This window comes from Canis lupus, chromosome 19 (genome assembly GCF_048164855.1).
Source record: "Canis lupus baileyi chromosome 19, mCanLup2.hap1, whole genome shotgun sequence".
NCBI classification, from domain to species: Eukaryota; Metazoa; Chordata; class Mammalia; order Carnivora; family Canidae; genus Canis; species Canis lupus.
In genome coordinates, this window is record NC_132856.1 from 18,631,255 (window position 1) to 18,656,084 (window position 24,830).

Sequence of the window (24,830 nt, forward strand, 5' to 3'; positions counted from 1 at the left end):
TATCATTGCATTTCATCTCCATGTAAACCTTATGAGTTAGGTTCCATTGTCCCCTCTACCACTCCCTCCACAAATATGAAAACTCGTGCTTCAAGAAGTTATCAAATTGGTCCATGGGCACACAGATAGTTGTTATTGAGCCAAACTTTGACCCAGGCAGTAAAGCTGGATTCTGTATACTCATACTGAACATGCTATGCTTCAAAGTTTTAGTCTGTAAACTTGTATCATTAGCATAGATATAGGAATAATGTAACACAGAAAATACAAAATTCAATATCAGCATCCCTCATTATTCACTCTAGTGAAGGGACACATGATTCTTCAAGGTGGAGGTGGTAGTTTTTCTTTCTAACACTATTGGTCATTCCCATGAGTTAAGACAATGCAAACACAGTTCAGTAAGATGCAAACCCCAAATTAAGATTTAAATCCAAGCTTTACAAAGGCTGAGTTAACTCCAGGTAGGAAGAAAAGTAGGAAAACGTAAAGTTTCAGGCCTGTCCCAAACTAGCTGTGTGGCTTTGAGCTAATGTCTACCCTTGCAGAGTCTCTGAGCCCAATTCAATAAATTAAGATGGCTTGCAAATCACCCAAAGCCTCTTCCAGCTGTGTGAGCCTCTGCTTCTATCTGGTCAAGCTACTGGTTGCCCTTTCATGGGGAAATTTCTGGTAGAGATAGTGTGGATCTTAAGCTTCTCCATATCCTGTATTTTTACGCATATGATGCTCTGAAACAGTGGTTTTCAGGGGAGGGGACAAGGGCTGTTATGCCCATCAGAGGACACTTGGCAAGGACTGGAGACAGCTTTGATTGTCAGGACTGGGTGGTGCCACTGGCATCCAGTGGGTAGAAACCAGGGATACTGCTACACATAGGTCCTACAATGCACAGGACAGGTCCTCACAACAAAGAATCATTCGGCCCAAAATGTCAAGTGCTGCTGTTGAGAAACCCTGTGCTAGATTAGACTTGAATATGACTGTGCATTGCAAAATGCTGATCTCACATTGCTACACCTCATCAATGATAAATAACTCTAATGCCTCTTTTTCCAGTTCTACTTTCTACTTGTGGGATGATGCCAATAATGCTATATAGTTAGATGTCCCTGCCATTGCTACTGTGTATCATTTGGTCATACAATTATCATTAAGCATAGAAGTGCAGAAGATGAACAGGTTTATTGCTGCCAATTTTATTTTTCCTCCTAATAGTGAAAGGAGACAGTTCTAACTCCCTCTGCACCTGCTGTTCTCCTAACCCTGAATGTATTTTCTTTCAAAATGTGAACTCATGGTCAAACACTACCAAAGCTTAAACATTTTCTGCTTAGAGAATTTAACACTGCAAGATATCACAACGACGTAACTCTTAATGATGCCTTATTTTGTCTGCACAAAAATGAGAATCATGAGTATAAAATATCATGAAAACAAAATAACTCTCGCTTTTCAAAGTGTCTGTCCATTTTAAATTGGCAGCCAAAGATCCACATGGTTACAAGGATGAAGTAAATTCTTCCAACATGAAACGAATTTCAAACAAGGTTTGCTGTGTCTTTTTTTTTTTTGCCTTTCATAAAATTCATACAGATAAAATGGAGGCTACTTATCACTGCTCATAAAAATGAGCCCTTGGTAGAGACAGAAGCAAGTGTTTGAAATGTTAACAATGATGTTCACAGAGGAAAATCATATTGAAAAGAAGTCACATTTGACCACTTGGGCCAAAAGGTGTTGCCCTCTGCTGTCAAATTTGAACCGGGATCTAGAATGTAAACATGTTTCAAAGATTTCTGTGAAACTTTAAATTGGAAATCTAAAGTATTCCAACCTTCCTCCACTCCAGAGAACGGTCCATCAGTCAGCCCCTTTGTTTTTGTTATGAATGACTATAGAGTCAGGCTATTTAAAGCAACTGATGCATTCAGTTGTCAGTTATAAATGTCTGTGGAGAGTACCACAAATGAACCACAATTTGATTTAAATCTTTTTCCTTCTTAACCAAAATGGCTTGGTTTGAAAGAATACAAAACATACATCTGTTATGGTGACAAAGGCTAGGGAAACAAGAGAAAAAGATTAGAAGGCAAAAACACCTGCAAATAGGAGTTAAAGATCTTTAAGAGACAATCAGACGAATGCCCTCCTGCTCATTTACTTTGCTAAGCTAAAGAAACTTGGGACTTATATAGAAAAGAAGGGGTGGCCTGAATCGAGTATGCAAGTATGTCATGTCAAGTTCATCACAGCCACATTGTGTCAAGTAAACTTTTCAAGAATTGGCTGTTTTTATTCTTGCAGGGAAATTATAGTTACTCTTAGTTGTAAATGGACTTAAATGAAATTAAGGAATTTTCTTTAACTACCCTTCCATCTGCTGACATGTCCAACCAATGTTGACTGCCTGCTGTGTGAGAGGTTCTTTCTAAAGAAAGAAAAGAAAAAAAAGAGCATGGCCTTACAGTTAGCAGTGCATGGATATTAGTTATCTATCTGCTGCTGCATATCAAGTGACTCTCAAATTTAGCAGCTTAAAGCAAAATACAAATACAGCCCCAGCACATAATATATGCTCAGGAAATGCTTGTTGAATGAATAAATGAATGGCTGATTAAATGAATAAATAGGGATACCTGGGTGGCTCAGTGGTTGAGCACCTGCCTTCGGCTCTGGTTATGATCTCGGGGTCCTGGGATTGAGTCCCGCATCGGGCTCCCTGCAGGGAGCCTACTTCTCCCTCTGCCTGGGTCTCTGCCTCTCTCTGTGTGTCTCTCATGAAAAATAAATAAAATCTTTTAAAAAATGAATAAATAGAAGAGCAGCTTTTGCAGTTATACAAAATGGCAGAAGACAACAATGATAGGAAAGTGATACCAGTTGTCTCAAGTATGAGACACAAGAGATTTGTGATGCCTACTCTGCATATGCAAATCTCTAGAGAACCAGTTATGGATTTGACTGTAAGAATATTCCTAGATACAGATATAAACGCTGGCTCCTATGATAGCCAAGAGGTATTCTGGCCTCAATGCTACCTACAGGTTCTCTTAGAATCTTTTGCAAAAGGAATTATTACACAAGATGCAAATATTTGCAGTAATTTGTTGCTTCAGAAAATAGGTTCTGCTGCTCTCTTATGCCTTTTTAAAATTCAATATCTGCATTTTGCCAGCGGAGTTTATAATGACTAGACTCTCTTCTTTAATCTCCATTCCCTTGTAGTTTCTTTTCCTTATATGGTTTTACCTTCTTCTCCAGATGACAATTTCCTCATTGACATTTTCCTCTCCCTGCTTTAAAATTTGAATTTAAGAAATAGACATAATAAATATTCTCTATGATGCATGTTCATCTCATCAGAGAAATAGTGTCATGGAAACATAACAAATGCATAAAATAAATGAACATGATGCAGTTGCACATCAGATATATTAGTATCATTTATTTTAGATTTTAACCATCTAAGCGATAAAGGTCACTGAAGGGTGGCTATGAAGACAATTAAGGTCATTGGGATTTCGTAGGGATTATTAGCTTTCCTTAAAATGGCACCAGACATAATATTGAGTGAGGACTGTAGAATGGTGAGAGCTATTTTTAATTATTAAAAGTAATTTCACATGTGATTTAACAGTCATAATTAGAATTTTGAGTTATGCTTTCCTTGGTAACAACCCATTTCCTTTGTTTGGATAAACCACAGGCATGGAGAGATGAAATATGATGTCCTTTAATATGTGGTACTTCAAGAAATTATGTTTCACTGGCAGGCATTTGGCATTTCTGCAGCTGAAATGAAATTTCAGTAACACACAATAGAAACTTGACCCCATCATTAATGCATCTCCCTTACCAGTTTCAGGGGGGCGGCTTCAGTAAACAAAGGCTATGGGCAGAGCAGGGCGAGCTATTCATGGAAGTACTCACAAAGTCCTCAGGAAGGATTGGCAATATGTGGCTGTCATCTTGAGTGGCTCTGTGGGTCTCCTAGAGCAACAGCAGAAGCAGGTGTGTGGCCGCACCTAGCTTTGCGGGGGGGGGGGGGGGGGGGGGGGGAGGGCCTATCAGCTCAAAGCACAATATCCATCCAACAGAACTACCACCACAAATAGAATTGCTCCTGCCACTTGTATCTGGACTGAGCTTCTTTTCTTTCTGTGCCCTTGCCAGAAATCCTACTTAGCCATCAAGGCCCATTTCAAACACTTCACTTTCTTGTGCTGCCTTGGCTGATTTGCAATGACCTTAACTTCGCCTTTCTCTAGGTCCATAGGACCATTTATTTCCTACACAGTGATGCTGCTAATCATCGTTCACTTCTTCATGCATGAACTAAAAACTCACTGAGGGCCTAGCACACATCAGGGCCTGACGGAGGATTTCTACGCTTTCCTTCACAACAGCCCTAATGTCATAGGTACCAGCATTTCTCCCGTTAAACAGATGGAAGCACTGAGGCAGAGAGGGGTGAAGTAATTTACTAAAAGCACACAGCTAATAAGTAGTTAAGCTGAAATTTAAGGTCACGTCGGTCCTATCCTAAAACCTAAAGGTTTGTGTTTTTTTTTTTAAACAAGATTTTATTTGTGTATTTATGTATTTATGTACTTATTTATTTATTTATTTATTCATGAGAGACACAGAGAGATGCAAAGACACAGACAGAGGGAGAAGCGGGCTCCATGCAGGGAATCCCATGTAGGACTCGATCCCAAGCCCCCGGGATCACAACCTGAGCTGAAGGCAGACGCTCAACCACTGAGCCACCCGGGTGCCCCAAACCTAAAGTTTTAACTAGTAGTTTATATCGTGTTAACATGGCGTTATCTTATATGATTTTGTATTATGTTGCATTTATTACATTTTTAATATATACATGTATTTATATACATGTGCATGTATATTTACAGGGCATGATCTATGCATGATATGTTATAGTGTATTCACATAACAATATAGTACAACACATATATGGACAGTTAGGGCTGACATGTCTTGCTTGCAATAACCAATCTCTTCCCAACTCCAGATTCTATGACATCATGTTGGTAATTTAGCACTGGTCATGGTAGCAGTATTTGTCTACACCATGGCAATTGCAAATGATACAAATGAGGTTATTTTTCTTGAAGGTCTGGTTAGACAGTTACCAACACTGTCCATGATGTTGTATTATTTTATAGTTACTGACTTAATAATAGTCCATGTCAAATTTAAGGGAGAGCTCCTCAAGTGCAGGGATTATGTTATAATGACATCTTTCTCTTCAGAGCTTGTCTATAGCACAGTGCCTAGCACAGAGTGGGTGCTCAGTAAATTGTTCTTGCACGAATGAGTGAGAATATCTTACAGCGTCTTTCACAGCTTTTACAATATTTACCTCCATTAGTCTAACAGTCTCAGTGTTTGTAATATCACTGCAGTGGGTTGCCAAGGGATAAAATGTATAAAGTCTGAAGTGCAATTCCTCGCTTCTCAGCTGAATTGCTTCACAGGGAAGAAGCACACTGCATATCAAGTAGCTAACACTTCCTTCTACCTGGGAGGCCCGGAAGGATGCTCTCTGCTCCAGGCCATGAAACTGGAGTCGACAGCAGCTCCAAACAAAACGATTACAAATCCACCACAAAATTCAAATATTTGAGTTACTAATGGAGGCTGACCCTTTGTTTTTTTCTTTTGTTTCTTTCCTTTTCTCTTTGTATCCCTTGCTCTGTCTTAATGTGACTTTGAGGTGACCCATCCATTAAAATCCTAGGTTCTTCGTATAAAAGAAAATCTTTTCCAAAATTAAAAGAAAGAAAGAAAGAAAGAAAGAAAGAAAGAAAGAAAGAAAGAAAGCAAGCTCCGAAAGAAAGCTCAATCATTTCTCACGAATGCTGTTGGTGCTGCTGATTTAGTCAGGAAATTCAAGTTTTTTTATGGAAAATATTCCAGAAGCCATTTTTATCTCCAATGAACACAGGCTTTCGAATCTGAAAGATGGTTTATGCATCCCAGCTCTGCTCGGACCAACTGTGTGATTTCTCTTCAGTAAAATAGATATAATGTACCTGCTTCAAATACAGGTAACATATTAGAAGGACTTCGCATAAAACCTAAACTACAATAAATGTTCAGAAGATGGATAATGTTTTTGGCATTAGCACACTGCCTTTAAACTAATATATTTTGAAGGAGTGATTAAATGGGAAAAGTAAAAAGAAAAACATAACAAACAGTTCCTGAAGGTTTAACCATTCATCCACTTTCTTCTCTTTTTTAAAGATTTTATTTATTTATTCATAAGAGACACAAAGAGAGGCAGAGACACAGGCAGAGGGAGAAGCAAGCTCCCCGCGGGGAGCCTGATGTGGGACTTTATTCCAGGACCCCGCGATCAAGACCTGAGCCAAAGGCAGATCATCCAGGTGACCCCATTCATCCACTTTCTTTCAGTACTGTGTATCACTTAATGTAATGTGGGAATTATATATATATACATATTTGCACTGTCCCATATGGTAGCCACCAGTCACATGTGACTATCGAGCACTTGAAATGAGTAGTATGACTGAGAACCTAGATTTCAAATTTACATAAATTTGATTTGCTTAAATTTAAATGCCCACACATGGCTTGTGGCCAGAAAGCACTACTCCTTTTTTTGCAAAACAAAATAAATAAATGTCTCCCCTTTTTTTGGTTCCTTGTTTATCCTACTCTCACCCACACAACTGGAAATGCTTATGGACTTTTCCACTTTGGAGAGACAGCGTTGTGTGCTACAGTTATAGCCACCACCCCACCTCTGCCTTTTTTTTTTTTTTCCCACAGCCAGGCTTTAAAGATCCTACCTCCCTGCCTGGATATATTGAAATCGCAAGTATTTCTAACAAGCACTGGGGTCACTACTCAGAATAGGGTGAGAGATGAAAAGAGTTAGGAAGTCACGAGTGGCCAGATCTGTGGTCTGCAAACCTCTCAGAGTTCAAATGTGTTGCAGTTAACGGTGGCAGCAATTACGCTGTGTGTGCTGCTGGTAAGAGTGACCTGGCAGTCCCGCCAGCTTCATTTGTTCTTAAGTCTTCTATGAGGGAGGAACGCATACATTTGTTTTAGGTGGTGCCTTGAGTAGTGAGGAGAAAAGATGCTACATGAATTTTAAAAATGTTGTGACAAAGAGGTGCTCTCAGCATTAATATTTGCAAACATCTAAACCACTAAATCATAAAGCATAATGACCCTTAGAAAACATCTGACTCAAAATGTGTACATTACAGTTGAAAAAGCTGAGGAGTGACCGGCTCAGGGACAGCAAGCAAGATAGCAGCACAGCTAAGACAGAAACCAGGGTTTGCTGATTCTCGGTGCTCTTCCTTCTACGCCCCACAGGCAGTTGCAAATAGAAAAAAAAAAAAAATCTATTTTGAAAGACTGTCGGAATGTCAAAGCACTTGTCGGCTAAGAAAAGTCATATGCAAATATATTGTAATGTGATACTGGGAAAGGGGTGGGTGTCATTTATGTATTTTCCTTAACTTTGCTCCCCCTCCCTCCTTTCTCTGTAGGCACACATTGACTAGGATTCTCTCAGAGGACATAATACCCTCTTGGAGTAAATTAGGCAGGTTGGAAAATTGCATTAACTCTTTCTACTCCCCAGGGAACACATTTGGCAAATCCCTGCTTCAGTGCACTAATTTTCCTCCTGGTGTGTGGCTAATGCACGGGGGGAATGGGGCTTATTGGGTGTGCCTGTGAGGTCAGGGACCACATTATCGCGACTTTATTGCCAATGAGATGAGCCCAAGCTTCCCACATGTAAATCAAAGAGTTAACAATGGGGCCGGGTGGCTGCTCTGGCTTTGTGGTTTCAGGGTCACCACTGGACGGGCTGCGATCTGTCATCTTACAGACATTCGGGTTTAGCAGCCACTGTATTTTGCAAACCATCAGTTGTGTTTCCACAAAGCCCACAACATGGTATTACACAGCCTGAAATCACTCAATCTTAGGACTCATTCTGCTCCTACCACCTAATTTTCCATGGGATTGAGAAGCCAAGGTGAGCTCAAAAATCTATGCAGTCATTATTTCTCTGTTTTTCCAATTTCCTACTTTGATACAGACACCACTGTGGACTCTGAACCCAGCATTCACTTTCAGATTAGAAACTCAAATAGCTTTATTTCCCTCCTTACAAAAGAAGAATTGCTTCAAGATTAAAAGTGAATATAACACTCTCCCCCATTGCTGCCACATATCTACACACACTCAGACTTGTCTTTTTCTCAAGGGAAAAAAAAAAAGAGAGAGAGAACCAAAAAACAAAAACTATGATTCTACTAGAAAAGGTGAGACTAACAAGCACCCATTTTAATTCCTAGTGCATGGTTTTTAGAAAATAAAATAAGAATTTGCAGTTCTGTGAGTGGAGTTATGTGCATGGAAAATTAATTCAAGAGGGTAACTCAATCAATATCAACCTTCTGGAATCTTCTTCATTTTTCCAGTGGCTGCAGGCTAGCGTGGAGAGATTCTGTGAGACCCAGCCTTCTGAGCATTCAAGTTCATTAGGCATGCATCTCATTTTGGCAGGAAGCCACCCTCTTTAAGCAAAGCCCAGTCACAGATAAACGGAGGCAGTCTTCTCCCGACTAATAATGCAAGGCTGCGGAGACAGGACTGCCAATCTTGTGTGATGGGGAAAGAAGGGGGTGGAGGGAGCAATGGTGCTTTGCATCTCCTCTGATCCCATAGCGCACAACACAGCCAAAGCAGGAAGAAGCCCCCGACTGGCTTTCAGAGGCAAGATGGAAATTGCCAGTACAAACAGAAAAAAACACAATGTGTTTGGCCTGAGTGGTACATTTGTCGCGGTAAGTTTAGAGCACCTTGCAAACCCTTTCTATTAAGTCTCCATGGTGTCCTTGGGAAAGAAAGTGAGACCAAGACTGCAGTAGAAATTGGGAGACTGAGGCACAAGGAAGCCTGGGGGTTGGGGTGAGGGTGATCCCAGTGAGCAGGGTAAGAATAAACTAGAGGATTGACAGACCCATCGCCACTTTTCAGACATGACCATGGAGAAAAAGCTAGAATGATGCAGTTGGCACACTCTAGTATAAAAAACTGAAATGTTCACTGGTGCCAGGAAGTAATACAAAGGAACGAAGCAGGAGGGTGCATAATCACAGGGGACAGTGAAGACTATCCTACGTGCATGTAGAAAACCGGTTCTTTGTGGCGAATCTCCCAATTTATATGCCCTGGAAATTGAATAGTTTTAAAAGATAGTGTGAGCCAAATAAAGCATGTTTTAGGTCCAATCCAGCCAATGGGCTACCGTTTCGGGCCGTTTGGCTAACTTGATGAAATAGACCAGCTCATGCTTCCAACCTCTCCTTTCTCCTGCCTGAAGGGATACAGCAAGACTCAGCTTCCCTTCATCATGTGAAGCATGATGCCACTGTGCTTCACTCTGAACGCACAACTTGTAAACCTGGTTAAGAGGCTGTGACAGCAGCGTGATCCAGGCCACAGAAAGCCAAGACAGGAAGCCAAGATGCCTTGGAGAGGATGCCCGGAGGATGTGGGACCGTCTTCTTTCTTTGTAAGAAGAGCAAAGGACCAGCTATCTCATTAGAAAGCCAATAACAAAGATCTGTTTGCGTCTTTCTAATTAAGAGGCTAATTGTCTAATATTTTGAGGCCCTTTCTTGCCAACGGACTCTCCACAAACTTAGAGTATCTCTACCCCATGGCCCACGCTTCATCTATCCCTTTAGTCCCTGCGTATCTGTCTGTCAAACAGCTGTCTGGGTATTCACATCTTCGCTAATATCCTACAGAGGCTAATCTTTGGGATTTTTATAACCCCTGGGGGTGGGAGAGGGTAAGCCGGCTGATGAAATCCCTTCTGCATTAATGGGCGATAAAGGAAAATCTGATCCCAGGGGCCATGATACAGAAACCCTCTGGTCCTACTTTTATGTGGGTCATATATCTTAATAGGTTTTCAAGCAATTTAGAAGACAAGACAAAGCAGCTGGTAAGGGCCAATTTACAAGGCCTCAGTTCCCCAGCAACACACATGCTGCCCTGTAACAAAAGCCCAGTTGGTATAAACAAGCCGTTTCCGAGTATGAAGACACATAGACACATCTGAGAAATTCCTCTTGACTCAAACACACTTGCTTTATTTCACTGAAGCATCATTTTCTTGTTTATTCTATGCCTGCTGCACTTGTTCAGTGTTTATGTTCTTTCTCAGCAATTTCAAAGTGGCCACTCCGAGCCCTGTAAATACTAGCTGCTCTCTGTGGGTCTGTTGTAAAAGGGAGAAATGAAACTGCAGATCCTCTGAATGAGCTAGGAAACCCGTGGACTGCTTCCTTTATATCAGTGGTTCCGTGGCAACGTTTTCACCAGTTCGGAAATAAGAAAGTGATAACGGATCCTACATGTGGTAATAATTTAGCTTAGCAATTTCACATTATGCAAATCCAAGGCAAGCTGTGCTTTGAGGTGTGCCAGTGGGGTACGGTACGGCTGCATGAATCAAGACAGGGTGATCCGCAGGGGGAGAAAATGAGTCTTGCTCTTCAAGGTGCCTTCTGCTCTGGAATACGTACAGGAAAATTAATCAGTCACTGACATCACCACGTTATTCTCTCTCATTACGAATCAGAGTAAACAATTACTGCATTAAGCACTCACTGAGAGGTTTCGAAAGGCCACTGGTGCTTACTGCTGATTTTCATAAATGATCTTCAAGGAGCTCCCCTGGGGGGTGGGAGATTTCGGGAGGTCTGGGGAGAGGTTAGTGAGAAATGCATCTCATTACCATGGTGATGAGATGCAACATGCAGCCTGGTTTCAGAGTCGGTTGCCATGATTTTGGCTGCGGGTTTGTGGTTTTCTGGGGAAGTGTCCAATCTTAATTGATGGCAGGCTCCCTGGGCACCCAGTGCTTTTCTTCTGAGCACTGATCAGGAGAGGGTAGGCCACAGAAGCAGGATCCAGGCTCCAGCACGTAGGAAATCAATGACTTTTGACAATTTGGTTGAAATATGACATTATCATCTATATTTCAATGAGTTGTGGGGATCTACAGAGAACAAAGCATTCTGAGTGCCAGCTCTGGAGTTAGCACTCAGTGAGCAATCACTATTCGATTCATTTATTTGTTTTGCCAAGGTCTATCTTCCCCGTTAACTGGACATATTCCATGAAAGCAGGCATAGCACTTCTATCCTGGGCATTGCAATATTAATGGTACTTTGCAAAGTGCCAGCTATAGAGTAGGAACTCAGCTAGTATGTCGTCAGTGAATAGAGAAATGAATAGAGAATGGCTATTTTCTTTGAAAAGGGCAGCCCCTCTCTCTGCTTTATTTATAGAGACTAAGGCAGAAACCTGAAGCTAGGGTGATTTCAACTTTAGAAATTCCACTACAGGGCAGCCCCGGAGGCTCAGCGGTTTAGCGCCGCCTTCAGCCCAGGGCGTGATCCTGGAGACCCAGGATCGAGTCCCACGTCGGGCTCCCTGCATGGAGCCTGCTTCTCCCTCTGCCTGTGTCTCTGACTCTCTCTCTTTCTCTCTGTGTCTCTCACGAATAAATAAATAAAATCTTTAAGAAAAAAATTCCACTACACTGCTTGATTCTACCAAGGGGAACAATTATGGACAAGAGACAAAATATAAGAATGCTAATGTGTTCAGACATTCTCAAGTGGAGAGAGCAAATGCAAGGAACCTATAGGAGGGAGTTCCTGGAGAAGTCACAGCTCTGTTTCATGGGTCCTCTTTCCTTTCTCTGGGGCATGACTGATAATGCCTGTCCATCTCTCTCCTGAGGCTTCAAGCTGTAATGATGAGACAAGTGCAGAACTTGGAGCCTGTTGTAGGAAGAAGCTATCAAATCAATGATTTTGCTTATTGCTTCTGTAGCTATAGGGCACAGCTTGCACTCAGATAAGCATATGAACAGACAGGTGATAGAATGTGATTTTAATACTGAGTGAACCCTGGGAACAAACATCACACATCTGAGAAGAGGGGGTTGGTGCACACCCTCTTCTCAGCCTCACAAAGTCCTGCTTACTTTTGGATCAAAGACTAACTTACATTATTCTGGAAATGTGAATGAAGGTGTAGGGTGGAATGTGCATCATATACGCTGAATTCCAAACTGACTACTGTACCCCACCAACAGACAGCACAGTTTGGCCTGGCAGACCAAGAACTCCTCTAAATCAAAGTAGTCTCCTAGCCAGAGTGTGTTATGAAGGCTGCCTTCCACAGCTCATGGGCAAATACTGCTCTTCTACTTTCCAGTGGAACATAAGGGAGATCAATGAAATGCTTAAATCAGATACTGCATTCAGAACAGAGAAGAAGTTATCAGTAGGTTTATTTTTCCTGACCAAACTTTGTAATAACCTCTGTATTTATTTAAATGCATAGTTTGTGAATCAATGGTATTTACTGAGTATTAGCCATGTGTACCTTACTAGGTCTCATAGGAAAAAGAAGCCCACTGTCAGTCAATAAAAGCCAAATGCTTTACTTAGCTTGTAATTCAATAACATCAATTGTCTGACCCCTACTTACCATTTTGGCTTCAGCTCCACACATTGCTACCCCTGGAACATGATCCTTCAGTCACTAGAGCTACACTGGCAACCTGACTGTGCCATGAGTGTTTCAGAATTGGAGGGTCTTTGAAAACACCTTTCCTTCCTCCTCAGCTGACTAATGAAAAAACTATTCATAATTAAGCATTACATTCAAGCACTACTGCTTCAAAAAGCTTTTCCTGACTTTTGTCACTCTGTCCTTTGCGACTTGTATATAAATATGTGTTCGTGTATGTGTATATGTATGTGAACATACTTCTGTAAAATGCATTGTGGTAGGCATAAGAAAGGCTCCCCAAAGATGTTTACATCCTTCTTCCCAGAACCTATGAACGAATTATCTTGCATTGCTAAAGGGTATTTGCAGGTATGATTAAGTTTCAGATCTTGAGATGGGGAAATTAGCCTGGACTATCCAAGGTAATCATGAGCGTCCTTGAAAGTGGAAGGCAGGCTGTGGGAGTGTTGCAGTTAGGGAAGGTATGACAATGGAAGAAGAGGTCGAAGTGATGTCATTGCTAGCTTTGAGGATGTAGGAGGGCCAAAAGACAAGGAAAGCAGGTAGCATCTCGAAAAGGGAAAAGGCAGAGAAACGTGTTTTCCCCTAAAGCTTCCAGAAGAAATGCAGCCCTGTTAAAACCCTGTATTTAACCCATTGAGACCTATTTCATACTTCTGACTTCCAGAATGGCAAGAAAATAAATTTGTGTTGTTTTAAGCCAGTGTGTGCTAATTTGTTATATTTTGTAATAGGAAACCAATACACACCCATAACATTTTATTGATTTTATTTCCATGTCTTTCTCCTTCCACAGAACTGCATGTTTCTTAAATTAGTCAAAAGTAGCAACCAAAGTGTCCACATCAGGCCCTGTCCAAGTATATGCATTACCTACAATATCAGATCACAGAGCAGTGGGCATTGGGATTCAGTGTCTGGTACTGGGCCCAAGACTGCTGGGTTATCAACTTCATCATATATAGTACCAGAACTTTGGGTGAATTATTATTTCTCTGACTCAATTTTTCTCATCTGCAAAATTGGGATAAAAATGATGCTTATCTTATAGGGCAGTGGTGAGAATTTGTTGATTAGTTCATATCAAGGCTCAAAACAGATGTCTGACAATATAATAAACAATATGCAAGCGCTTAACAACAGAAATTAGCATCTCCACTTTAAAGGTAATACACTGAAGCCAAGAGGGCTTAATGCACTTGCCCTGCAGAGCAGGGATGGGAATAAAATATAGCCCAACAAATCCATAAGCTCTCTACCTAATGGGAGAAACCGCATTTACAAGAACGTATTAGAAAGAATGAAATGGGGCACCTGGGTGGCTCATTCGGTTAAATGTCTAACTCTTGATTTTGGCTCAGGTCATGATCTCAGGTTCGTGATATCAAGCCCTGTGTTGGGCTCTGAGCTCAATATGGAGCCTAGTCTGGATTCTCTCTCTTCCTCTGTCTCTGCCTCTCCCCTTACTCTCTCTCTCTTTCTCTCTAAAAGTAAATTTTAAAATATTTTTTAAAGCAATGAATGAATGAAGTGTTGAGAGTTTTTATGGATGTTGTAAGGAGATGTGAAACAGGGGTTATATTTTGATGGAAGTAAGAGACAATCACTGACAAAATTTGATAGGTACATAGGTAGTGGTCATATCACATAAAAAATAATGTAGGACAATGCTAGGCAGGTTTTATGCTGAGAGGATGATTGGCTTGGAGAGAGTAGTACTTATTAAAATAATGGCTCAGGGATCCCTGGGTGGCGCAGCGGTTTGGCGCCTGCCTTTGGCCCAGGGCGCGATCCTGGAGACCCGGGATCGAATCCCACGTTGGGCTCCTGGTGCATGGAGCCTGCTTCTCCCTCTGCCTGTGTCTCTGCCTCTCTCTCTCTCTGTGTGACTATCATAAATAAATAAAAATTTAAAAAAAAAGGAAAAAAAAATAAAATAATGGCTCATTCTGGAAACATGCTAAAGAGTAAAAAAATCAGAACCACATACAATGGCATTTTCACAAACTTCATGGAAGAGCATGCATTTCTTCATTAAGTGTCTATGACTTGAGTGCATCAGATTGCTGGACCTCACCTTCATGCATTTCGGAATTAGTAGGGCTGGGCTCAGGCTGCAAATTCATAATTCTAACAATTAGCAGGAGATGCTAATGCTTCTGCTTAGGAGACCACATTTAGAGAGACTCACTGATCTACAGCAATTTATTTCCCCACTGTCTTAGTTCAAGATTACTTCCAAAAGATTCACAAAGGGAATTTAATTGTCTCAATCTAGCATTTCAGGGAACTGAAAGGGAAGTCCTTTCTGAGTATCTGTAACAGCATGAAGCCCATTAAAAGTACAAGACTCCAAGAAAGCAAATCGGCTTTATTCGGAAAAGCTTTTAAAGGACTTGCAACACCAAGGGAATGATTCTAAGGCAAGGGCTATATCAAATACTCGGTTCTCAATATATAGGGCCATGTCATTCTATGTAGAGAGTATCTCCTGACTTAACTAAATCTTTTAGGCTGTACTTCCAACACCACCCCCATCAATTTGTCCACATTTGAGGATGGGATTTTATGGACTTAAGCAAGAAATCTTTAAGAGGCTTTTGGTTGGCTTTCTGTGTTAGTACTTTGGTAAAGAAATATTCTCAAGTAGCATAGTACTGCAGCCTAGGCATAGAAGGCTAATCAGCCAAAGAAGACTGATTCCTGACATAGATGCAAACTCAACACTTCTTGCTTCATTCATCAGATTGGCTGGGATGCTTTCTTAAGGATATTATCCAAAACAAGTGATATATCAAGAGGAAGAGGAAAGAGATCTGAATATTTTGAAAGCTTTTCTTTTATCTCCTTTTTAAATTTCTCATCTAGCTAGGAAATAACTTTGAGCTCGTATTGAAAGGGAATAAATCAAGTGTTTAAATTAAGATGATGAAATATTAAAACACTGCTAGTTAAGAAGAAAAAGCGACAAGGTTATCTCTGATTAAAATTGAGGGCAGCCATTGAGCAAGATGAGCAGAAAAGAATGAATCCACAGTCTTGCAAAAGTTACCTCAGTCATCTTTAAAATTGATCACTCATCAAAATGCACAGTATTGGAGGTTGTGGGTTAGGAAGAAATATATCTATAGCCACAGAAATGGAAATGGCCTTCAAAAACTCTTAATTACGGATAACTATACTGTTAATACTCAGTGTTTGGTAAGAGATTATTATAATTTTAAAAGTTAATAACAAAAAATGTTATCAGCATTTTAATAGAAAAATGCTAAGTATTTTATTTATTGGAAAAACTACTCCCTACAATTGTTCCACCCAGCAAATTCTCAACAGGAAGGTGTAAATGCAGTTGAGAATCAATATAAACATTGAAAACAACATAAACAAGAATGAACTCATCATATATAGTACCTCCCCTTATCCACGGGAATACTTTCTAAGATCTCTGATGGATGCCTGAAACTGTAGATAGTACCAAACCCAATAAATTCTGTTTTTTTCCCTATACGTTCATACCATAATTTAGCCACAGTTAGTAACAACAATAACTAGTAATAAAATTGAACAATTCTAACATACTATAATCAAAGTTATGGGAATGCAGTGTGTTTCTCTCTCAAAATCTCTTATTGTGCTGTCCTCACCCTTCTTCCTGTGATGATGTGAGATGATAAAATGCCTATGTGAGAAGATGAGGTGAGGTGAATGATGTTGGTGTTGTGAGGTGGTGTTACGTTACTACTGACTTTCTGACATAATCAGAAGGATTACCTGCTTCCAGACCACAGGTGACTGAGGGTTAAGTGAATCCGCAGAAAGTGAAACCTTGGATAAGAAGGGATCTGCTGGGGGATCCCTGGGTGGCGCAGCGGTTTGGCGCCTGCCTTTGGCCCAGGGCGCGATCCTGGAGACCCGGGATCGAGTCCCACGTCGGGCTCCCGGTGCATGGAGCCTGCTTCTCTCTCTGCCTGTGTCTCTGCCTCTCTCTCTCTCTCCTCTGTGACTATCATGAATAAATAAATAAAATCTTTAAAAAAAAAAAAAAAAAAAAGAAGGGATCTGCTGTATTCAGTTTAATTGTTTACCTCTTAGCTCAAAGATGAGTATTTCCTACCAGTAGATATAAACTGATGGGCAAAGCCACAACATATCCCTCACTTTGCATGGGTGGAGATATATTTCCTATTCATAAAATAAAAATATGATGCTAAAAGGCAAAACCAGACTGGATGCCATTAAAATGTTCTTATCCAGGGCAGCCCGAGTGGCTCAGTGGTTTAGTGCCGCCTTCAGCCCAGGCCTGATCCTGGAGACCCGGAATTGAGTCCCACGTCAGGCTCCCTGCATGGAGCCTGCTTCTCCCTCTGCCGGTGTCTCTGGCTCTCTCTGTCTGTGTGTGTGTGTGTGTGTGTGTGTGTGTGTGTGTGTGTGAAGAATAAATAAATAAAAATCTTTAAAAAAAAGGTTCTCATCCTTTAGGATGTATTCATGTCAGATCTTCCAATTTGTTAGTTCATCTCTGTATCCTTCATAGAATCTTGCAAATAATGGCCAGGCTATTACTAGCTTTGTGACTTTGAACAAGTTAGCTTTATCTTAGTTAAAAATCCTTAACATATGCCAGGAGTGCTTCCAGGTACTTTAAAATATTAACTTACTTTACAACCCAATGAGGAAGGCATTACTGTGATTCCCAATCTATAGATGAGAAAACTGAGACACAAAGAGATTAATAAATTTGCCCAAGATCACAAATTTGACAAGCAGGAAATTCAGGAAATTCAGAATTTATTTTTATTTTTATTTTTTTCATTTTTTTTTTTTTTTACCATAAAGCTAGAGGTACTTCCGGATCTGAATTTAGAAAATAGGAGAACCTACCTTGTGGAGCTGTAAAGATTCAGTAAGTTATTTTGTTAAGCCTTTGGATGAGAATGGGGCCTCTAATTATTGATGAAAATGTGTTGGCTAAAAACAGTGGTACTAAATAAGCACTAAATAAATGATTTTTAAATGAGAAATTTGACTTGGTAATAGTGACTAAACCATTACAAATATAACAAAAAAATAATTAAATATAACTTAGTAGATAATCACTCTCAGCAAACAAAAGTTCCATTTCTTGATAATCATCTTGCTAATTACCTCTAATAAATTTTCTGTATGGATAGTACTGAGGAGTACATTTGTGTAAAGCATCGTTGAATGAAAAAGTTTTAATGTATTTTTCTGACTCAGTTTGGAATCCAGGCTATTGAGAGCCAAGGTTGAAAACAATATCTGAGATTGTCAAATGGACTTTGGAATGAGCTCTGAGAGGGATGGAAGGTTGCAGGTTGAAGCAAAAGCAATTAGTTACCCATCATGTGGCTATTGATCTTCCTGTCTTTTTTGTTATCAGGACCTCAGAGGTGAGATAAAAGCTGTGACTTCAATACATCACAATTTGGAGTAAATATTAATAACCTTTAGAACATAGGGACTGTATCTTTCTATGAGATACAGACAGTAACTAGCTCTGACCCCTACAAAGGGGAAGTAATTGTTGAATTCAGATGACACCCTTCAAGGATGGGTACTTTAAAAAAGAAATTAGAAGAATGAAAAGCCACTTGGAATAATTGAACTGAATTAAAAAGAACAATAAATATCCCACTTCTGCCACTCAATTTTAAAAGGCCTTTTAACCTCCATTTTTCTGTTGAGGTTTGAAAACAGAGATACCCTTTAATCAAATGTTCATATCAGATTTCCAGTTTAATACCTTGCACATTCAGGGATGAGTATTTGATCATAGACACTTACTGGAATTCTTAATAAGGAAAATAAAATGGCTCTTTAAAAAAAATAAGTCTGGTTTTGTGTTCTTTTGAAGGCTCCGTTCTTAAGCTGAATATGTTTTTGTTTTGTTTTGTTTTTTTTTTTTTTTTTTGAATATGTTTTTGAAGAGTAGTATGAATTATCATTCTGTGACCATATATAAGAGGGGTAGGCAAACTACAGCTACCACCTGTTTTTTGTAAATAAAATGGTACTTATAAAATGCTTACGGCTGAAGACAGTATGGCCCACAGGGCCTGAATTACTTACTAACTAGTCCTTTACAGAAAAAGTTTGCCAACTTCTAATATATATTATAGGAATTGTTAAAAAAAAAAAAAAAAAAAAAGTAAGTTGGAAAGATATTGGGTTAGCCATCAGCATTAACTTGGAAAAGTAGTTTTAAAAGTTACCTTTTATTTTTTTTATTTATTTATTTTTTTAAAAGTTACCTTTTAAAAAGGACTATCAGGGGCAGCCCCGGTGGCACAGAGGTTTAGTGCGGCCTGCAGCCTGGGGTGTGATCCTGGAAACCTGGGATCGAGTCCCATGTTGGGCTTCCTGCATGGAGCCCGCTTCTCCCTCTGCCTGTGTCTCTGCCTCTCTCTCTCTCTCTCTCTCTGAATAAATAAATAAATCTTTAAAAATAAATAAATAAATAAATAAATAAATAAATAAATAAATAAATAAATAAATATAAAAATAAAAATAAATAAAAAAAGCATAAAAAGGACTATCATTAGTTTCAGTGAGAAAAACATTTTCTTAAATGAGAACAAATCAATAAATTAAAATTAAAAAAAAAAAACACCTTGGTTTTTCAGCAATATATCATAATCCACTCAAATGCTTGGGACAAAAAAGGAGGATTCATTCTTAATTTGTCTCTTCTTACTCAGACATTCACTTCAATAGCAACTCCTGTCATGGCTACCTGTGTTACCTTCAACAGGTGTTGCAAATCCACACACTTCCCTCTGTCTGACACCACTGTTGCAATCCTAGGGCAAGGCAAAATCAATTCTCAGCTGGACTTCAGCAATGACATAGTAACATTTTTTTTTTTCTAATGGGATCTTTTAAACACTCAAGTCTGATTATGTATATCTTCTGCTTGAAAGTTTCCCCTGACTTTCCATTTCACCCACTGTAAAATCCAAACTCTGTTTACACTGCCTGGACCTACAGGGTCTAGCTCCCTTCTACCTCTGCACCACTGCCTGCTGGCTTACTAGGTTCCAGCCTTACATACCATTTTTGCGTTCCTCAACCTGGCCTTGCCTCAGGGCTTTTGTACTTGTGCTTTCTATCCAAAAGAATCAGTTGTGAGATCACTGCAGTCTACTCTCATTATTTTCTTTGAAGATTTATCATTATCAGAAATTATTTCATTTAGTACATCACATTTCTGTTATCTTTCTTACTGTACCTGAGGTCTATGATAGCAGGGAGTATTACTGTTTACTGTTCTATCTATAGCCCCACTGTAGTGTCTTATACAAAGGACACGCTCAGTTTATGTTTGTAGAAAAAATAGCATGTTGGGGGGTGGTGAATTATGATTTAGTGGAATGGAAGGGTACATGATATATTTATTCACCTAAAATCTAAGAATTATTGTATGAGATATAAAGGTCAATGACAAACATCGTTAATAAGGTCCATGGGAGATCAGAGCATGAAAAATACATGGGTTGGCTGGACAGGAAAGATCTGCGGGAAGAATAAGACTCTGGTTGAAGGAGGAAATGGATGAACACTGAGATAAGGATCGGTACTTGTGAAAACAAGATAAAAAGGCAAGAAATCCTGGAGACTAACCAGATATGAAATTTGCAGAAATAACAGAAACTTTATTGACCATAAAATCAAAATTAATGAGGTAGCTGAAAGCACATCACATAAGGAAGAAAGACTATTTCAAATCAAATTACTTAAGTACTGCAAACTCTATACCAGAATCAAAAGGAGAGATGAGGAAGAAATTTTCTATTGCCAATGTCATAATGTAGGCACTTGTGGACAGTTCACTAACACTCCTGCAAGTAGAAAGATGTGAGATTGGATCACTTCCATGGCTGCCTTTTCTCCTTTTTTTCACCATCCCATGGTTGCATAAGAAATTTTCTTTTTTCTTTTTTTTTCTTCATAAGCAATTTTCAAAGGGTCCTTACCTTTGCAAGGGACAGACTGCTTGATATTGGGTCTCTTTCTCTTTCATTTAGGAGTTCACCCTCTGCAACAGACTGGCCATATATCCCAGGCTGCAGTAAGTGTCTTGTTCCCAAAATGTCTAAAGCAATTAGAGTGTTCAAAGTTAAGTAAACACTCCCCTTTCTTTTTTTTTTTTTTTAAGATTTTATTTATTTATTCATGAGAGACACACAGAGAGAGGCAGACACAGGAAGAGGGAGAAGCAGGCTCCATGCAAGGAGCCTGATGTGGGACTCAATCCTTCCTGGGTCTCCAGGATCATGCCCTGGGCTGAAGGCAGGCGCTAAACCACTGAGCCACCCAGGGATCCCAACACTCCCCTTTCTTCTGATGCTCCAACCTTGCTCTTCTTGTCATTTATCAGCATTCCCTGAATGTACTGCTCCTGCTGTTCTTGTACCTGAAAATTCTATTGTCCTCCCTACACCCCTCCCTACCCATATCCAAATTTATCCTCATTTTATTTTTTATTTTTTTAAAGATTTTATTTATTTATTCATAGATACAGAGAGAGAGAGAGGCAGAGACACAGACAGAGGGAGAAGCAGGCCCCATGCAGGGAGCCCGATGCGGGACTCGATCCTGGGTCTCCAGGATCACACCCTAGGCTGCAGGCGGCGCCAAACCGCTGCGCCACCAGGGCTGCCCTTTATCCTCATTTTAGAAGCTCAAATGCTAGTTTTGTCCTAAAATCTTCTCAAAATTTACAGCCTATTTCTCTGAATAATAGCCGATAGGCGCAAAGTGCTTGCCATGGGTCATAAATAGTGCATAAGTACAATGTATGTAAACATATTACTGCATTTGACCCTTGTAACTACTTAAGCATCATTATGCCCATTGTATAGATGAGAAATGTGAAGCTGAGAGGAGTTAAGTAAATTACCCAAGTGCAAACAGTTCTAAGTGTGAGATTCTTACTTTAATTCAGGTCTGTTTGATTCTAAGGCCTTTACTTGTTGTTGTTTTTTTTTTTTGTTTTTTTGTTTTTTCATGTTTTTTTTTTTCTGCCTCAGTTTCTTTTTTATTTTTAATTTATTTTTTATTGGTGTTCAATTTACTAACATACAGAATAACCCCCAGTGCCCGTCACCCATTCACTCCCACCCCCCGCCCTCCTCCCCTTCCAACACCCCTAGTTCGTTTCCCAGAGTTAGCAGTCTTTACGTTCTGTCTCCCTTTCTGATATTTCCCACACATTTCTTCCCCCTTCCCTTATATTCCCTTTCACTATTATTTATATTCCCCAAATGAATGAGAACATATAATGTTTGTCCTTCTCCGACTGGCTTACTTCACTCAGCATAATACCCTCCAGTTCCATCCACGTTGAAGCAAATGGTGGGTATTTGTCATTTCTAATGGCTGAGTAATATTCCATTGTATACATAAACCACATCTTCTTTATCCATTCATCTTTCGTTGGACACCGAGGCTCCTTCCACAGTTTGGCTATCGTGGCCATTGCTGCTATAAACATCGGGGTGCAGGTGTCCCGGCGTTTCATTGCATCTGTATCTTTGGGGTAAATCCCCAACAGTGCAATTGCTGGGTCGTAGGGCAGGTCTATTTTTAACTCTTTGAGGAACCTCCACACAGTTTTCCAGAGTGGCTGCACCAGTTCACATTCCCACCAACAGTGTAAGAGGGTTCCCTTTTCTCCGCATCCTCTCCAACATTTGTGGTTTCCTGCCTTGTTAATTTTCCCCATTCTCACTGGTGTGAGGTGGTATCTCATTGTGGTTTTGATTTGTATTTCCCTGATGGCAAGTGATGCAGAGCATTTTCTCATGTGCATGTTGGCCATGTCTATGTCTTCCTCTGTGAGATTTCTCTTCATGTCTTTTGCCCATTTCATGATTGGATTGTTTGTTTCTTTGGTGTTGAGTTTAATAAGGTCTTTATAGATCTTGGAAACTAGCCCTTTATCTGATATGTCATTTGCAAATATCTTCTCCCATTCTGTAGGTTGTCTTTTAGTTTTGTTGACTGTATCCTTTGCTGTGCAAAAGCTTCTTATCTTGATGAAGTCCCAATAGTTCATTTTTGCTTTTGTTTCTTTTGCCTTCGTGGATGTATCTTGCAAGAAGTTACTATGGCCGAGTTCAAAAAGGGTGTTGCCTGTGTTCTTCTCTAGGATTTTGATGGAATCTTGTCTCACATTTAGATCTTTCATCCATTTTGAGTTTATCTTTGTGTATGGTGCAAGAGAGTGGTCTAGTTTCATTCTTCTGCACGTGGATGTCCAATTTTCCCAGCACCATTTATTGAAGAGACTGTCTTTCTTCCAATGGATAGTCTTTCCTCCTTTATCGAATATTAGTTGACCATAAAGTTCAGGGTCCACTTCTGGATTCTCTATTCTGTTCCACTGATCTATGTGTCTGTTTTTGTGCCAGTACCACACTGTCTTGATGACCACAGCTTTGTAGTACAACCTGAAATCTGGCATTGTGATGCCCCCAGCTATGGTTTTCTTTTTTAAAATTCCCCTGGCTATTCGGGGTCTTTTCGGATTCCACACAAATCTTAAAATAATTTGTTCTACCTCTCTGAAGAAAGTCCATGGTATTTTGATAGGGATTGCATTAAACGTGTATATTGCCCTGGGTAACATAGACATTTTCACAATATTAATTCTGCCAATCCATGAGCATGGAATATTTTTCCATCTCTTTGTGTCTTCCTCAATTTCTTTCAGAAGTGTTCTATAGTTTTGAGGGTATAGATCCTTTACATCTTTGGTTAGGTTTATTCCTAGGTATCTTATGCTTTTGGGTGCAATTGTAAATGGGATTGACTCCTTAATTTCTCTTTCTTCATTCTCATTGTTAGTGTATAGAAATGCCACTGATTTCTGGGCATTGATTTTGTATCCTGTAAGGCCTTTACTCGTAATGAGCTCTAAGGCTAACTCAGAATTGAATACTTTTTTCCTTAAACTCAAGTCCAATTATTCAGTCCGCATGTATCACTACTGGATGATGATGACATCTTTTCTGATTATCCAGTCCTCTGCTCTAATTGTTTTATGCCAATGCTGAATCAATCATTAAATTTTGAATATGTGCATGCCTGTACTTTTTGCATATTTGTAGCTTATCCATCTTTACAATCTTTCTGATACTTAGAACAGTATCATAATCAGATGCCTGCCTATTCTTTTTCTCAGGAAAAAGGAATGATTAAATAAGTAATATACATGCTAATTTTTAATAATTTAACACTTAATTCTCTCAGGTCAACTATAGGGTTCTTGAAAGATGTTCACTCATTCTTTCATTCATTGTTCATTTATAAAACATTCTTCATACAGGGAGCTCTTAGTATTTTCCTGGTAGCAAAGAAGGTGCTTGGCAATAGGGAATAAAACAGATCTGGTCCTTGGCAGACAAAGTTTACAATTTGTGTTCATGGGTCTCTATTTCTCTCTGTTACACGATGCCAGGCATCAACACACAGTGGCCGATGGAGAATAATAAGATCACAGGATCTTACTGAAAGTTTGAGCATAGGGACACCTAGGTGGCTCAGTGGTTGGGCATCTGCCTTCAGCTCAAGTCGTGATCCTGGGATCCTGGGATGGAGTTCCACATCAGGCTCCCCAGAGGGAGCCTGCTTCTCCCTCTGCCTCTGTCTGTGCCTCTCTCTCTCTCTATGTCTCTCATGAATAAATAAATAAAATCTTTTAAAAAATAAAGTTTGGCCATAATAGAAGAAAAGCACAACACATGATCATGAGGAATAGTTACAAATGCCATAGAAAACCTTTTTTTTTTTTTTAACTTTTAAGACAAGCGGTCAGCTAATGGAAGAAGTTTGTTAGAGTGGGGGATAAAAAAAATTGAATTATACATGTCTTACACATTTTATTTTTAGTTTGGAACATAGAAATTGCAACACTAATCTTTTAATGTAAGGCCAACATCTTGTCTTTATGCAAGGATCATCTGCTCAGTATTCCCTGTCATCTTCCTTATGTAAACCACACTCATAATGGATTATCTATAATTTCCATTTTCAGTTTCTATAACAAGGAATGAGAACTTAAAGATATTTGTGATATATATCTTTTCCTGAATCATTTGCAGTTGTCACATATACTTAAGCAAAATTTCTTTAGCAACTTTTCTTTATTGGGTCTTTCTAAA

The 24,830-nt window shown here is 39.6% G+C and overlaps 1 long non-coding RNA gene across 1 annotated transcript in view; it reads right to left on the bottom strand.

Moving 5' to 3' along the window:
* Positions 1-10,163: 10,163 nt before the first annotated feature.
* LOC140609952 (uncharacterized) overlaps positions 10,164-24,830 on the bottom strand; it is a 29,062-nt gene continuing 14,395 nt past the window's right edge. Inside the window, exon 2 of the long non-coding RNA XR_012011725.1 lies at positions 10,164-10,606. This is a non-coding gene — a long non-coding RNA (uncharacterized lncRNA). The remainder of the gene's footprint in view (positions 10,607-24,830) is intronic.